Source organism: Schistocerca nitens, chromosome 1, assembly GCF_023898315.1.
Source record: "Schistocerca nitens isolate TAMUIC-IGC-003100 chromosome 1, iqSchNite1.1, whole genome shotgun sequence".
Lineage (NCBI taxonomy): Eukaryota > Metazoa > Arthropoda > Insecta > Orthoptera > Acrididae > Schistocerca > Schistocerca nitens.
Genome location: NC_064614.1, coordinates 844,007,005 through 844,023,310, shown reverse-complemented (window position 1 = coordinate 844,023,310; position 16,306 = coordinate 844,007,005). Strand labels below are relative to the sequence as shown.

At 41.3% G+C, this 16,306-nt stretch overlaps 1 protein-coding gene across 3 annotated transcripts in view; it reads right to left on the bottom strand.

Annotated features, from left to right (window-relative positions):
- The window catches only part of LOC126263196 (steroid hormone receptor ERR1-like), a 453,409-nt gene that overhangs the window by 32,627 nt on the left and 404,476 nt on the right, over positions 1 to 16,306 (bottom strand). The window lies entirely within an intron of this gene.

Below are 16,306 nucleotides of genomic sequence, written 5' to 3'. Positions count from 1 at the left end.
TTTTTCTTCTGCATCTGGGCTGTTTCCATGTGTTGGCTGGTGTACTTGGGCTTTCCATCCAGAAGGACTCGGATTTGAGTCCTGGGAAGTACAGCACCATTTTTAATTTCTGGAAATTCCAGGGTGGAGAGGGTGGGTCTGGACTTCAGCACAGACCTGGGAATAGGGTAGGTAGGGGAGAGGGAGGTGTAGGGGTGGGGAGGATGCAGGGATCCACATGAAAGCTGAGGAAAACGTCATTTAGGAGTGGGTGAGGGTTAGTGGGAGTGGGGATGGGTGTGGTTTGGGGTAATTGATTGATCAGTTCAATTAATTTGCATATCAATTTGATATCAAAATTGCGCTTGTGCCCCCATCTCCCTACTATTGACAATGAAAATATATGCCAGACCAGGAGTCGAACCTGGATTTCCAATTTTATATGAGTGGTCGCCATATCTGACAAATATTACAGCGTACGTTCTAAAAACGCAATATATTATTTTACACTTAAGACAAGGCCATGACAATAGTCATGAGTGCGTGCATCACAGCAATTGTGCACGTACAGGACATTGAATGACAGTGACATACGGGAGTTTGGATCAATCTTGGAGGTATGCTCCAAAGGCCACTGCAGTTAAGGTGGGATATCTGGGTTCGTGACCTGGTTCGGTAATGATTTTTACTGTCACCAGTACACTGTGCAGTTGGTGTCTGATCAAATTCGCAATTGTGAATTCCTTTTTTATAAATTTCTGCTGTTTACAAGAAGCATGATAGTGATTTTAATAATCAGCTTGTCATCTTTGACAAACGTGGCTTTGAACTTTCGAAATATATCACGTATCTGAAATATAAATGAAATGTACACAGAATATCAGCATCATTCATACTGATTTTATATTTTTAGTTGATTTTTTTAAGTGTTATTGTGTAACATAAAAATTGTTTCGGTTTTTAGTGTCAGCATGCCAACATAAAATTTACTGTGGATGTAAAAAGGATATATTGGTCAAAAGGGATGGCGAAAATTATGGACACAGTTCGTATCGAAGACCGACACACAAGGACCAGTACATGCACAAACTGAGAAATCACCACCTGAGCCAGAAAAGAGGCATGATTAATAGGCTCATAATGCGAACAAGACCAATGTGTGAGCTGCAACATCTCAGATGTGAGATACAATACCTAGCAAGGTTTCTGAGGAGCAATAGGTACTCCACCAGTTATATAACAAGTGTCACAGAATCAGTCATCCTAAGTGACACACTGGAAAATGTCAGATACGGCCTTTCTGCCATACATTCTCAGAGTGATGGGCAGAATTGGTCTATATTGTGCAAACACAGTGTAAAGACTATTTATAAACCGACAAAGAAGATCAAAGAGTATCTAAAATCGGCAAAAGAGAAAAAGGACCCACTTACAATACCGAGAAAGGAAAGAAGATTGCGTTTAACGTCCCATCAACTTCGAGGTCATTAGAAACAGAGCACAAGCTCAGATCATGGCTAGGAAGGGGAAGGAAATTGGCCGTGACCTTTCAAAGGAACAATCCTGATATTTGCCTGGAGCAATTTATGGAAACCGCAGAAAACGTAACTCGGGATGGCCGGATGTTTGTTTGATACGTCGATCTCCCAAAGGAAAGTCCAGAGTGCTAAACTATCGGGAATACACCGCATACCCTGTACATGTGGAAAAGTCTATATTGGAATGATTGTATGATCAATCGACACCAGGATCACTGAAAATAAGTAGTATTGCAGTTTGGGGCAGATAGAGAAATCGGCCGTGGCGGAGCACGCGCAGTGAGAGACCGAACACATAGTAAAATTCGCCAACACGGTAGACTGGCTCTGAGCACTATGGGACTTAACAAAATGGCTCTGAGCACTATGCGACTTAACTTCTGAGGTCATCAGTCGCCTAGAACTTAGAAATAATTAAACCTAACTAATCTAAAGCCGTCGGCACACGGACCGTGCTGCCGAACGTTAACGTGGAGCGTGCCGAGTTCAACGTGCTGCTGAACGCTCAGGACCGATGCGACTTGTGCATACGGTACGTGGGCCCCAACGTGGTATACGCGATCGCGACGCACTCCAGCGGCAGTTGACGGATGTTTCTAGTTCTTAAATCACACTGTTTACTCAACGGGCACGCGTAAAATTCCCACACTAGCTCTATTAAAACGCGCGTTTCCTCCATCGTCCACGAAAAGGAAAGTACCATGTCCAATCAATAAGGCCACAGGCTTATAAAAGTTCCATTACAAACAGTGCGTTACAATCGATTAAATTTTGGGCATGCAGCCGCGCAAATATTTCGGCCGCGTATCGTCCGGCCATCCTAAGGGGGTCACAAGCTCACTCTGAGGATGGCCGGACGATACGCGGCCGAAATATCAGTGGAGGAAATTTTATTTGTGCGGCTGCATGCCTGAAATTTAATCGATTATTCATTACGCCGCGAGAAGTTGAAAACGCACAGTGCTTTACAAATTTGGAATACTTCTGCGCATAAGATAAACATTATTTCATCATTCCCACATTTTAGTAAAACCCCAAGGTCAGTCTTACTTGATCATTGTTCCTACCCAGTAGCAGAATCTTTGCAACATGTGAATTACGATAGCTGTCCTGTAGATTAAGCCAATCGAACAAAGTCACCCCTCTAAGAAAGGTGAACTTATATTTTTACATAACATCAGATGTTATAGTATATACTGATATTAAATTAATAATAAAGTATCAGAACCTAATAAAAACGCTAATGTTACGAAAAAAAATTTGGGGATGTCAAGACACAAACCACCGCCCCATCAAACAACTTTGTACAGAATAATTACGCTACTCATTACACTAAACTAACAGCAGACCTATGGCACGTAATCATATTATGTTACGCGTTGCTGAAAACGTTAATCATAGATATGTTACTAATTGAAATTTAATTATAACAAATTGTACCAAGAACAATGCGTTTTGGTTGGATCTTCAGTGTGTCGCTGCCTTCAAATAGCCTACTCTCATAATACGCAAGTTACAATAATTCTTTTCCCACGAATGTGATGTGTCTTATTATTTTATTGGAATGAATCACACTGTTAACAACGGTTTTTCCAGTGATTCTCAATTTGCTAGTGCTCAGAAACGGCATATATACATATAGGCTTGAAATGAATGCCAATATGGCGCCTCACAACTCTGTACTGAAGGGAGACAGCGTGCTTGTGATGTAGGTCGCGTTGTGACATCTCATTGGTCAACGGTCAGACGCACGCTCAGAATATCTGACATGCCAGATATTGCTCTGCACGTTCGGAAAGACTCCCGAGCGTGCTATTCCACGCTATGACGCCAGAAACTCGGCACGCTCAACGCTCAACGTTCGGATGCACGGTCCGTGTGCCGACGGCTTAAGGGCATCACACACATCCATGCCCTAGGCAGGATTCGAACTTGCGACCGTAGCGCCAACACGGTAGATCTTGCTGTAAAGAAGAGCTATGACACCTGCTTGTTCAGGGAAGCTACCGTATACAAATACACAAACATGACAATACCTTCAACAAGAAATAAGAAAGGAGAGGACCTCAGAGTTAATGACCACGGAAAAGCCCTTGCACATTGGCGCGCCAGGTACATATAATCTGCGGCCGCGAACTCGGCTCCAGTCCACCACTGGCTTTGACAATGCCAGTCACTCGTGCTTGAGAAACGTCAGAAAAATCATCAAACGTCAACCAAAGAACCCAGAACAGAAGATAACAGGTAATTTGCCAACAAAGATAATAAAGTGTATGTGTTTGTAGTTTAGAGGCGATGAAAAGGATAATAAAGGATTTTGTCAAATCTGTACTGAAGTGTGGAAGCGAACGTTAATAATCACTTTCGACAGGCAGGACAAATGGTGCAAATGGCTCTGAGCACTATGCGACTTAACTTCTGAGGTCATCAGTCGCCTAGAACTTAGAACTAATTAAACCTAACTAACCTAAGGACATCACACACATCCATGCCCGAGGCAGGATTCGAACCTGCGACCGTAGCGGTCACGCGGTTCCAGACTGAAGCGCCTTCAACCGCACGGCCACACCGGCCGGCTACAGGCAGGACAGAAAACCCATTTATCTTAAATGCAACCTCAAACCACCCACAGAATCACTAACAGGCAGCAATCAGAAACAAGTTAAACAGAGTGAACAAGATCACCCTTAACGCTTCTGATTACCTGAAACAGCTACACAAGTATCATTAAAAAACGGACGCAAAGAAACAGTGGTAGACAACTGCGCTACTATAAAAGTGGCTATTACAGTGACCTACGAGAACAAATTCTCCGGAACAAGTTTCTATATGCCTCAGAGTCGTTTCTGAAGACTCGATAGCGAATGAGTATTTTATCGGGTTTTGTTCTACGGACAGTACTTCAGCAGAAGCGTTGTTTGATATCGTCGAAGACATTTTTAGTCCTGCACAAGCTACTGCTCTCAAACCTCAGAAGCCATTGTTACGACAGGATAGCAAACGTAGGTTTCACGATTGCAGTCACGAGCAGGCACTTCACTAGAACCTCGTGTATTGTATGTGCTCATAATCTTAATATCATCGTGCAGGATGGAACTGAAGAAGTTTTACCAGCGAGAAAATGTACTGGAATAATGATATATTTAATCAACCTTGTACGGGACTCACCGAAGCGTTTGGTTCAAAGAGCTGCAGACTGGAGCTGAGAAAGGAACTAAAAAATGTTTGCCTTCTCTGTCAGCATAGCATACAAAACGTATATATTACGAATAAAATTTTATTGTACCGTTCTTGATGTTTTATGTATTTTTATTTTATAGGTGAGTAGTAGTAGCAGTACCTACTGCAACCTACATCCTTCCTAATAAAATCTCTGGTGGCAATAAGGGCAGATTACAAACAACTGATGCCGTTTATGTTTATGTATGACAGTTTTATTGGTAAGGAAATTGATAGTATGGTGTCGGCCAAAACATCACGATTCTATGATTACCTCTAACGATTCGAGTGCTATTTTAACGATGTTTATTGAAGTTTTTCATCAAGCAAAAATTTTAAACACGGATTTACAGAAGTCAGCCTATGTATAATGGAATCGTGTGAAAAACAAGTAGTTAATGATGTTCGAAGTTTTCGTTATTTTAATATTTGACGAAATCTGGCATAGAAGTGTTTAAACTGTTGTTGATCTTGCCAAACTTGAACATACGAAACTCCAACGTCTCGGTCAGGATAATAAAGAAACCGTCAAATGTAAAACGCCCCAAGAATTTTTAAGTTTTCAGCCACCAGACGGCGTCATTCAAGAGTCTGCTAGAAAGTGATTCTGTGTAATTTTTTTAAAGTGGTGGAAAGGTTTACTCTCGGACCCACTGCACACTATGATGAAATTATAGAATTTTTCGGTTCAAAATGGTTCAAATGGCTCTGAGCACTATGGGACTCAACTGCTGTGGTCATCAGTCCCCTAGAACTGAGAACTACTTAAACCTAACTAACGTAAGGACATCACACACATCCATGCCCGAGGCAGGATTCGAACCTGCGACCTTAGCAGTCGCACGGTTCCGGACTGCGCGCCTAGAACCGCGAGACCACCGCGGCCGGCTAGAATTTTTCGGAAATGATTTTGATGGAGAGAGACTGAGCAATAGAGACATGTTTTACAGCTTTTGAAGAGACAGGCAAAAAACTTGAGGGAAGTCTTGGAGGGTTTTTTTTTTAAAAAAAAAATCGAAGAATGCGCCAAAGAACTAAGTCCACAGTTTATGCACTTTGTTCACTTCCTTGTTACGTTTCCTGGATCATCTTGTTTTAATAAACAAAGTTTTTGTTTTTTACGTCGATTCTGCATTTATTTAAGTTGCACAATGTTGCAAAATCGAATCACTCATATCTCTGTTTTGCACGTTTACTTCGACATAAACAGTAAACTTGATTTAGATGATTTGTTAAATATATTTATTTCACAGCATTCAAAGCGCACACAGTTTTGCATTGTGCAATTGATTTTTTTGTATTGAATAGCATTTAAGTAAATAAAAATATATTAAGATTCATTTTAAATTTTATTGTGGGTTTTACCCCAAAAGTCTCCTTTTATGAATATTTCTTCTATTTACGTTTTTTTTGTGGTGCGGGGGTGGGGGTGGGAGGAACCCCTTTCTGGACAATTACCTGGTCATAAAAAATATAAACTGCTGAGCCTGATCACACATATGTGTTTATGTAGCAAAATAATTTTGAATCATGATGTATACTAAAGGGGTGTGCATTGAACTGCTAATAGCAAGTCATAGTCTGTTACACTGCTCTGAACACTGACAGTCTTTATGTATGTTACAAGCAGAATTTCTTTCACTTCTGTGAGAGACCTTTCGATAAGATTCAGCTATGGTAGTCACTGAGGGATTCATGAATTGCTCTCTTGATTCAGCATCTCTGAATCTATGGCCTTACACTTTGTTTTACTCCCATTATGCAGCAGTCAATCTCTCCTTGGTGTGACATATACTACAGAGAGTCCATCCCATCATGAACAGTCCTACCTACCAGAGTTTGGTCACCTATTCTTTTAAACATGACAAAAGTACTTTAACATGCTCCCCCACAGGAGATACATATTTTGGTTCCTCTTATAGATATATTACAGGATTAGCTCTTTATCTAGCTTACTGAACATGTATATTTTAGCTGTCTTTGTACTTAAATAATTGTTGTTGTTACAACCTCCTTATGGTCACTGAAATTTTATTTATTTTGTTTTTTTGAGTCATCAGTCTTCTGACTGATTTGATGTGGCCTCACGTGAATTTCTCTCCTGTGCCAAACTCTTGCAACCTACATCCTCAAATTATTTACTGGATGTATTCTAGGATCTGTCTTCCTCTATAGTTTTTGCCCTCTGCAGCTCTTTCTAGTACCGTGGAAGTCCTTTCCTGATGCCTTAACAGATGTCCTATCGTCCTGTCCCATATCCTTGTCAGTGTTTCCCACACATTCCTTTCCTCTCCAATTCTGTGCAGAACCTCCTCATTCTTTACCTTATTAGTCCATCCAATTTTCAGCATTCCTCTGTAAAACCATGTCTCAAATGCTTCAATCATCTTCTGTTCCAGTTTTCTCACAGTCCATGTGTCACTATCATAGAGTGCTGTGCTCCAAATGTACATTTCAGACATTTCCTCCTCAAATTAAGGCCTATGTTTGATACTAGTAGACTTCTCTTGCCCAAGAACACCCTTTTTTGCCATTGCTAGTCCGCTTTTTACGTCCTCCTTGCTCCATTCATCATTGGTTATTTTACTGCCTAGGTGGCAGAATTCCTCAACTTCATCTACTTCATGACTATCAATCCTGTTGTTAAGTTTCTCACTATTCTCATTTCCGCTACTTTTCATTACTTCCATCTTTCTTCGATTTACTCTCATTGCATATTCTGTACTCAATATACTATTTCATTCAGCAGATTATGTAGTTCTTCTTCACTTTCACACAGGATAGCTATCTCATCAGCGAACTGTATCGTTGATACCCTTTCATCTTAAATTTTGATTCCACTCCTGAACCTTTCTTTTATTTCCATCATTGCTTCTTTGATGTACAGACTGAACAGTAGGGGAAAAGAACTGCATCCCTTTCTTCATCCTTTTTAATCTGAGCATTTCGTTCTTAGTCGTCCACTCTTATTATTCCCTCTGGGTTCTTGTACATATTGTATATTACCCGTCTCTCCTATAGCTTACCCCAATTTTTCTCAGAATTTCGAACATCTTGCACCATTTTACATTGTTGAACACTTTTTCTATGTGGCCAAATACTATGAACGTGTCTTGATTTATTTTTAGTCTTGCTTCCATTATCAACTGTAACATCAGTCATGTGCCTTTAGCTTTCCTAAAGCCAAACTGATTGTTATCTAGCAAATCCTCAATTTTCTTTTCCATTCTTCTGTATATTAGTCTTGTCAGCAACTTGGATGCGTGAGCTGCTAAGTTGATTGTGCGATAATTCTTGTGCTTGTCAGCCCTTGCAATCTTCGGAATTGCGTGGATGATATTTTTTTGACAGTCAGACGGAATATTGCCAGACTCATACATTATACACACCAATGTGAACAGCCATGTTGTTGCTGCAGCCTCCAATGATTTTAGAAAGTCTGATGGAATGCTAGGCATTCCTCCTCTTCTATGTCTTCTAAATCAACTCTGTTTCTTCTTCTATCAGATCAGACAAATCTTCCCCCTCATAGGGGCCTTCAATGTACTCTTTCCACCAATCGGCTCTCTCTGCATTTAACAGTGGAATTCCTGTTCCCTACGATACTTGCTCAGTATGAGTTTCTTGCCTACTACAACAAATAGACCAGCTCCATTTCTCATTAGCCTTTGTTAACAATACACAACTTCAGTTTACCTGAAAAATATCATTGCTGTCAATATCAGATTTTAGACAGCATTCTGCACACAATGCAGGGTTTTCCTTTCAAGCAGCCCACACTTCACAGGTCAAGAACAAAAAACTACAACAGATATGAGAATTAGATCATGGTGCAATTTCATTATCTCCAAGAATTTATTAAATAGTCATCACTACACCTTTACATGTGAACCATTGTTGCACAAAGAATATCAGGTCTGTAATTAGTTTCTTGCCATATTCTTTGTAACATTTGCTCGTGTCACTATTGTCATCACATAAGTGATATGGTGCCTTACCATAGAAATATTGTCCACTTTGGTTGTTGTTGTGGTCTTCAGTCCTGAGACTGGTTTGATGCAGCTCTCCATGCTACTCTGCCCTGTGCAAGCTTCTTCATCTCCCAGTACCTACTGCAACCTACATCCTTCTGAAACTGCTTAGTGTATTCATCTCTTGGTCTCCCTCTACAATTTTTACCCTCCACGCTGCCCTCCAATACTAAATTGGTGATCCCTTGATGCCTCAGAACATGTCCTACCAACTGAGCCCTTCTTCTAGTCAAGTTGTGCCACAAACTTCTCTTCTCCCCAATCCTATTCAATACTTCCTCATTAGTTATGTGATCTACCCATCTAATCTTCAGCATTCTTCTGTAGCACCACATTTCGAAAGCTTCTATTCTCTTCTTGTCCAAACTATTTATCGTCCATGTATCACTTCCATACGTGGCTACACTCCATACAAATACTTTCAGAAACGACTTCCTGACACATAAATCTGTACTCGATGTTAACAAATTTCTCTTCTTCAGAAATGATTTCCTTGCCATTGCCAGTCTACATTTTATATCCTCTCTACTTTGACCATCATCAGTTATTTTGCCCCACTAATAGCAAAACTCCTATACTACTTTTAGTCTCTCATTTCCTAATCTAATTCCCTCAGCATCACCCGATTTAATTCGACTATATTCCATTATCCTCATTTTGCTTTTTTGATGTTCATCTTATATCCCCCTTTCAAGACACTATCCATTCCGTTCAACTACTCTTCCAAGTCCTTTGCTGTCTCTGACAGAATTACAATGTCATCGGCGAACCTCAAAGTTTTTATTTCTTCTCCATGGAATTTAATACCTACTCCGAATTTTTCTTTTGTTTCCTTCACTGCTTGCTCAATATAGAGATTGAATAACATCGGGGAGAGGCTTCTTGAAGTCTCAGGGTATTTCGCCTGTCTCATACATCATGTTCACCAGATGGTAGAGTTTTGTCAGGACTGGCTCTCCCAAGGCTGTCAGTAGTTCTAATGGAACGTTGTCTACTCCCGGTAGTGCTCTGTCAAACTCTTCACGCAGTATCATATCTCCAATTTCATCTTCATCTACATCCTCTTCCATTTCCATAATATTGTCCTCAAGTACATCGCCCTTGTATAGATCCTCTATATACTCCTTCCACCTTTCTGCTTTGCTTAGAACTGGGTTTCCATCTGAGCTCTTGATATTCATACAAGTGGCTCCCTTTTCTCCAAAGGTTTCTTTAATTTTCCTGTAGGCAGTATCTATTTTACCCCTAGTGAGATAAGCCTGTACATCCTTACATTTGTCCTCTAGCCATCCCTGCTTAGCCATTTTGCACTTCCTGTAGATCTCATTTTTGAGACGTTTGCATTCCTTTTTGCCTGCTTCATTCACTGCATTTTTATATTTTTCTCCTTTCATCAACTAAATTCAATATTTCTTCTGTTACCTAAGGATTTCTACTAGCCCTCGTCTTTATACCCACATGATCCTCTGCTGCTTTCACTACTTCATCCCTCAAAGCTACTCATTCTTCTTCTACTGTATTTCTTCCCCCCATTCTTGTCAATTGTTCCCTTATGCTCTCCCTGAAACTCTGTGCGACCTCTGGTTTAGTCAGTTTATCAAGGTCCCATCTCCTTAAATTCCCACCTTTTTGCAGTTTCTTCAGTTTTAATCTACAGTTCACAACAAATAGATTGTGGCCAGAGTCCACATCTGCCCCTGGAAATGCCTTACAATTTAAAACCTGGTTCCTAAATCTCTGTCTTACCATTATATAATCTATCTGAAACCTTTTAGTATCTCCAGGGTTCTTCCATGTAAACAACCTTCTTTTATGATTCTTGAACCAAGTGTTAGTTATGATTAAGTTGTGCTCTGTGCAAAATTCTACCAGGCGGCTTCCTCTTTCATTTCTTAGCCCCAATCCATATTCACCTACTACGTTTCCTTCTCTCCCTTTTCCTACTGACGAATTCCAGTCAACCATGACTATTAAATTTTCGTCTCCCTTCACTATCTGAGTAATTTCTTTTATTTCATCATACATTTCTTCAATTTCTTCGTCATCTGCAGAGCTAGTTGGCATATAAACTTGTACTACTGTGGTAGGGGTGGGCTTCTTATCTATCTTGGCCACAATAGTGCGTTCACTATGCTGTTTGTAGTAGCTTACCCGCATTCCTATTTTCCTATTCATTATTAAACCTACTCATGCATTAACCCTATTTGATTTTGTGTTTATAACCCTGTACTCACCTGACCAGAAGTCTTGTTCCTCCTGCCACCGAACTTCACTAATTCCCACTATATCTAACTTTAACCTATCCATTTCTAACCTACCTGCCCGATTAAGGGATCTGACATTCCACACTCCGATCTGTAGAACGCCAGATTTCTTTCTTCTGATATCGACATCCTCTTGAGTAGTCCCCGCCCGGAGATCCGAATCGGGGACTATTTTACCTCCGGAATATTTTACCCAAGAGGACGCCATCATCATTTAATCATACAGTAAAGCTTCATGCCCTCAGGAAAAATTACGGCTGTAGTTTCCCCTTGCTTTCAGCCGTTCGCAGTACCAGCACAGCAAGGCCGTTTTGGTTAGTGTTACAAGGCCAGATCAGTCAATGATCTAGACTGTTGCCCCTGCAACTACTGAAAAGGCTGCTGCCTCTCTTCAGGAACCACACGTTTGTCTGGCCTCTCAACAGATATCCCTACATTGTGGTTGCACCTACGGTACGGCCATCTGTATCGCTGAGGCACGCAAGCCTCCCCACCGACGCCAAGGTCCATGGTTCATGGGGGGAGGTCCACTTTGGTAGCATACAGAAATCCAGCAGGGTAATGTTAGAAGAACGTAATGGATGGGGAAGAGTCTCTCCTGTCTGATCCAGCAATTTGGAAATTTCATATCCAGGAACTTGCGAACAGCTGTTTACCAAAGCAGCAGAGTTATATCTTGTTGAAAGATGATGGTGAGTTGTATATGAGGGTACATAAACTGCTCCAGAATATCCAGATACACTGATCCCCTCACTGTGTTTTCTGCAAATAATAACTGTCCAACAATACTGTCATACATTAGTCCAGTGAGATAGTATTTATAGAAAAAATTAATACTTTAATATTGCTGTTGTCAAAATATATACAGCATAGAATTGTAATTATAGGTGATATTAACATAGATATAAGAGTAAAGAGAAAAAATGTAATTCATATGATTAACACTCTGAAGTCATTAAACTATTACTGTCTCAATGAAAAACCCACTAGACTGAACGCATGCCTTGATAACGTAATTAGCAATGTACAAAGAGACTCCATACAATGTGATGTAATAGAATTAGGAATATCAGATCACGCAGGGCTATGGCTTCAAATAGAAAAGTCAACCTTCAGTTCTACAGAGAGAGAAGTGATATATAGAATTCTAGGTGAATCTAATGTAAACAAAATGATAAACCAGTTAAAAGAAATGGATTGGACTCATGTAATGGATAACAAGAAAACGATTAATAAATGTTTTTCCATTTTCCTGACAGAGATCAAGCATATAGTAGAAATGACATGCCCCTTGGTAACCAAAAGGTACCAGAGTAATATTACTCATAAGCAACAAAATACTAACAAGTGGTACACCCCACAACTTAACAAACTCAGAATACTACTGATGATTATGAAAGACAATCTCATAACAGTGATAGGGACAAGGAAAATTACACCAAAATGAGAAACCTTTACAGATTAGAAATAAAAAATGGTAAGTGCTGTGCGAATGATGAATACATTTTAAATTCTAAAAATAAATGTAAAGCTGACATCTTGGGTTGTCGGGTGTTCTGCCGGATATCAGCATCGTACTTGCACGATATTTGCAACGTCTCAAGCAACTGCACATCACAGATTCGGACATCATGGTTAGTTTTGATGTGGTATCGCTGTTCACCAGGGTCCCACTGAAGGACTCACTAGAACTGATTTCAGAGAAATTTGACGGTGCTCTGTTGGACCTGGTCAGTCATACACTGACATCCACGTATTTCCTGTACAGAAACCAATATTACGAGCAAACTGAAGGTGTAGCTATGGGCAGCCCACTGTCCCCTGTGGTTGCCAACATGTTTATGGAGAGTTTTGAGGAGAGGTCATTGGAGACAGCCACATTTAAACCCACATGCTTCTTTAGGGATGTGGATGACACCTGCGTGATCTGGCCACATGGGATGGACAGGCTCAATGAGTTTCTTGAACATCTTAACTCATGCCATGGAACTGGAGAAGAATGGCCAGGTGCCATTTCTGGATGTACTAGTCCAGAGGAAAGCAGATGGATCAATTGGCCACAGTGTGTACCGAAAACCAACACACACTGATTTATATCTGCAGGCCAGCAGCTGTCACCACCCTGCACAGAAGAATGGGGTTCTGAAGACTTTGGTTCACAGAGCACGTGCCCTGTCAGACCAAAAGAATCTACCTATAGAGATAGAACGTCTCAAAACAGTTTTCTCCAAGAATGGATACACGGACAGACAAATTGAGAGGGCACTCCAACCAGCCACTATACCACAGGTTCCTGAAGAAGACCAAGATGAAGCAAAGAAGGTGGCATATCTGCCCTATGCTGGCTCTATTTCTGCCAGAATCAGTAGGATCCTCCGTAAACACAATATCAAGTGTGTTTTCTGTCCATCCAACAAGATCGGGGGACTGCTGGGGAGTGTCAAAGACAACCTGGGGTTACGAAAACCAGGGATTTACAATATACAGGGTGATTCAAAAAGAATACCACAACTTTAGGAATGTAAAACTCTGCAACGACAAAAGGCAGAGCTAAGCACTATCTGTCGGCGAATTAAGGGAGCTATAAAGTTTCATTTAGTTGTACATTTGTTCGCTTGAGGTGCTGTTGACTAGGCGTCAGCGTCAGTTGATGCTAAGATGGCGACCGCTCAACAGAAAGCTTTTTGTGTTATTGAGTACGGCAGAAGTGAATCGACGACAGTTGTTCAGCGTGCATTTCGAACGAAGTATGGTGTTAAACCTCCTGATAGGTGGTGTATTAAACGTTGGTATAAACAGTTTACAGAGGATGGGTGTTTGTGCAAAGGGAAAAGTTCTGGACGGCCGAGAACTAATGATGAAAATGTAGCACGCATCCAGCAAGCATTTGTTCGCAGCCCAGGAAAATCGACTCGCAGAGCTAGCAGAGAGCTGCAAATTCCACAATCAACTGTATGGAGAGTCCTACGAAAAAGGTTAGTTATGAAACCTTATCGTCTGAAATTGGTTCAAGCACTGCCTGCAGCTGATAAGATTAAAAGAATCGATTTCTGTGATTTTATCCTTGCTCAAATAGAAACAGATGAATCTTTCGTTTCAAAGATTGTGTTTAGTGATGAAGCAACTTTCCACACTAACAGGAAAGTCAACCGTCACAATGTCTGTATATGGGGCACTGAGAATCCGCGGGAAACAACTCAGTATGAACGTGACTCGCCTAAGGTGAACGTTTTCTGTGCCATTTCAGCCAATAAAGTTTTTGGTCCCTTTTTCTTTGAAGGTGCTACTGTAACTGGACTACAGTATCTGGAGATGTTAGAGAATTGGCTGTTCCCTCAGCTCGAACAAGAAGCACAACAATTCATATTTCAGCAGGCTGGAGCGCCACCACAGTGGCACTTATCTGTCCGTAACTACCTGAACGTCAACTACCCGAGGCGATGGATCGGCCGCCAGGCAGCCCGTGACAGAGCACTTTATCACTGGCCTCCAAGAAGCCCTGATCTTACCCCCTGCGATTTTTTCTTATGGGGGTATGTTAAGGATATGGTGTTTCGGCCACCTCTCCCAGCCACCATTGATGATTTGAAATGCGAAATAACAGCAGCTATCCAAACTGTTATGCCTGATATGCTACAGAGAGTGTGGAACGAGTTGGAGTATCAGGTTGATATTGCTCGAGTGTCTGGAGGGGGCCATATTGAACATCTCTGAACTGTTTTTGAGTGAAAAAAAAAACCTTTTTAAATACTCTTTGTAATGATGTATAACAGAAGGTTATATTATGTTTCTTTCATTAAATACACATTTTTAAAGTTGTGGTATTCTTTTTGAATCACCCTGTACCTTGTCAATGTGGCACGTCCTACAGTGGCCAGACGACAAGAACTGTGGAGATCAGGTGCAAAGAACATCAGAGGCACACTAGATTAAGACAGGTGACTAAGTCAGCCATTGCTGAACACTGTCTAGAACTAGATCATGCCATGAAGTATGAGGATACCAAGATTCTGGCACAGACACCCAGATTTTGGGACAATGTTATAAGAGAATCGATAGAAATTAAAATGGCTGACGATCTTATGAACCGTGACACAGGGTACCAGCTAAGCAGAGCCTGGGATCCGGCTCTGGAATTGTTAAAGGAGCAACGGGGCCAGCTGCAACACTACACAAACAGAAGAACCAGAGACATGGAGATGGAAAACGAGCCCCTGACGGACTGCCAGGCGCACCAGACTGAAGATGGAACACCCAGAAGTGGGACTGGTGGGCGCGGACCGCAGAGGGAACATCCAGAGCCGCAGCAGACGAAAAACGGAGCGGCAACACTCCAACAGGTCGTGGTGAGCGGGCGCGGAACGCTTGGTACCCCAGACCGTAGATGAAACCCCAGGAGCGGGTTTGGTGGGCGCGGACCGCAGAGGGAACACCTAGAACCGCAGTGGACGGAAAACGGAGCAACAATGCTCCAGCACGTCGCAGGGAATGGGCGCGGACCACAGAGAAAGCGCCTGCAGCCGTTGGTGGAGGGGGAAGGCCATAGGCATAAATACTGGACCAGGTCCACTCGAGGAGCAGTCTCAGGTCGCACCTGATGAAGGTTATGAGCTACGTGACCGAAATATCGTGCAAGTACGACGCTGATATCCGGCAGAACACCCGACAACCCAAGATGTCATTAGATCGCCGGGAAAGCCTGAAGAGTTACAAATGTAAAGCTGCCCGTACTGTCATTAAAAGGGAAATTAATAATACCAATAAAGAAAGGAGTATCCCTATTGACTGCAATATTCTCAATGAATATTTTGTAAATAGCATCACCACCCCATCCATCAATTCTACCTCTGAAGAAGCATTGCTCACTTGTGCTAAACAGACAAGAAGTGAGACGTTCACTTGGACCTGAATCACATTAAATGATATTCATAAGTCAATAAACAAATTAAGTAATTCCAAAACAGAAGACTATTATGGACTCAGTAATTTCATTATAAAATGTATAGCAAAAGAAATTAAAATGCCACTTCTCTCACTATCAAACAGAGTACTTGATGAAGGAATATTCCCCGACTGTCTTAAGCTCACAGTTACATTGCCTGTGTATAAAAAAGGTGAAAGAAACCTCCCAAATAACTACAGACCCATTTCAATAGTACCAATCATATCCAAGTTAGTAGAAAATTGTGTGCACAAGCAGATATACAGGTATTTTGAAACCAACAAAATTTTAAATGAACAGCAGTTTGGCTTCAGGTCACACCTATCAACTGTA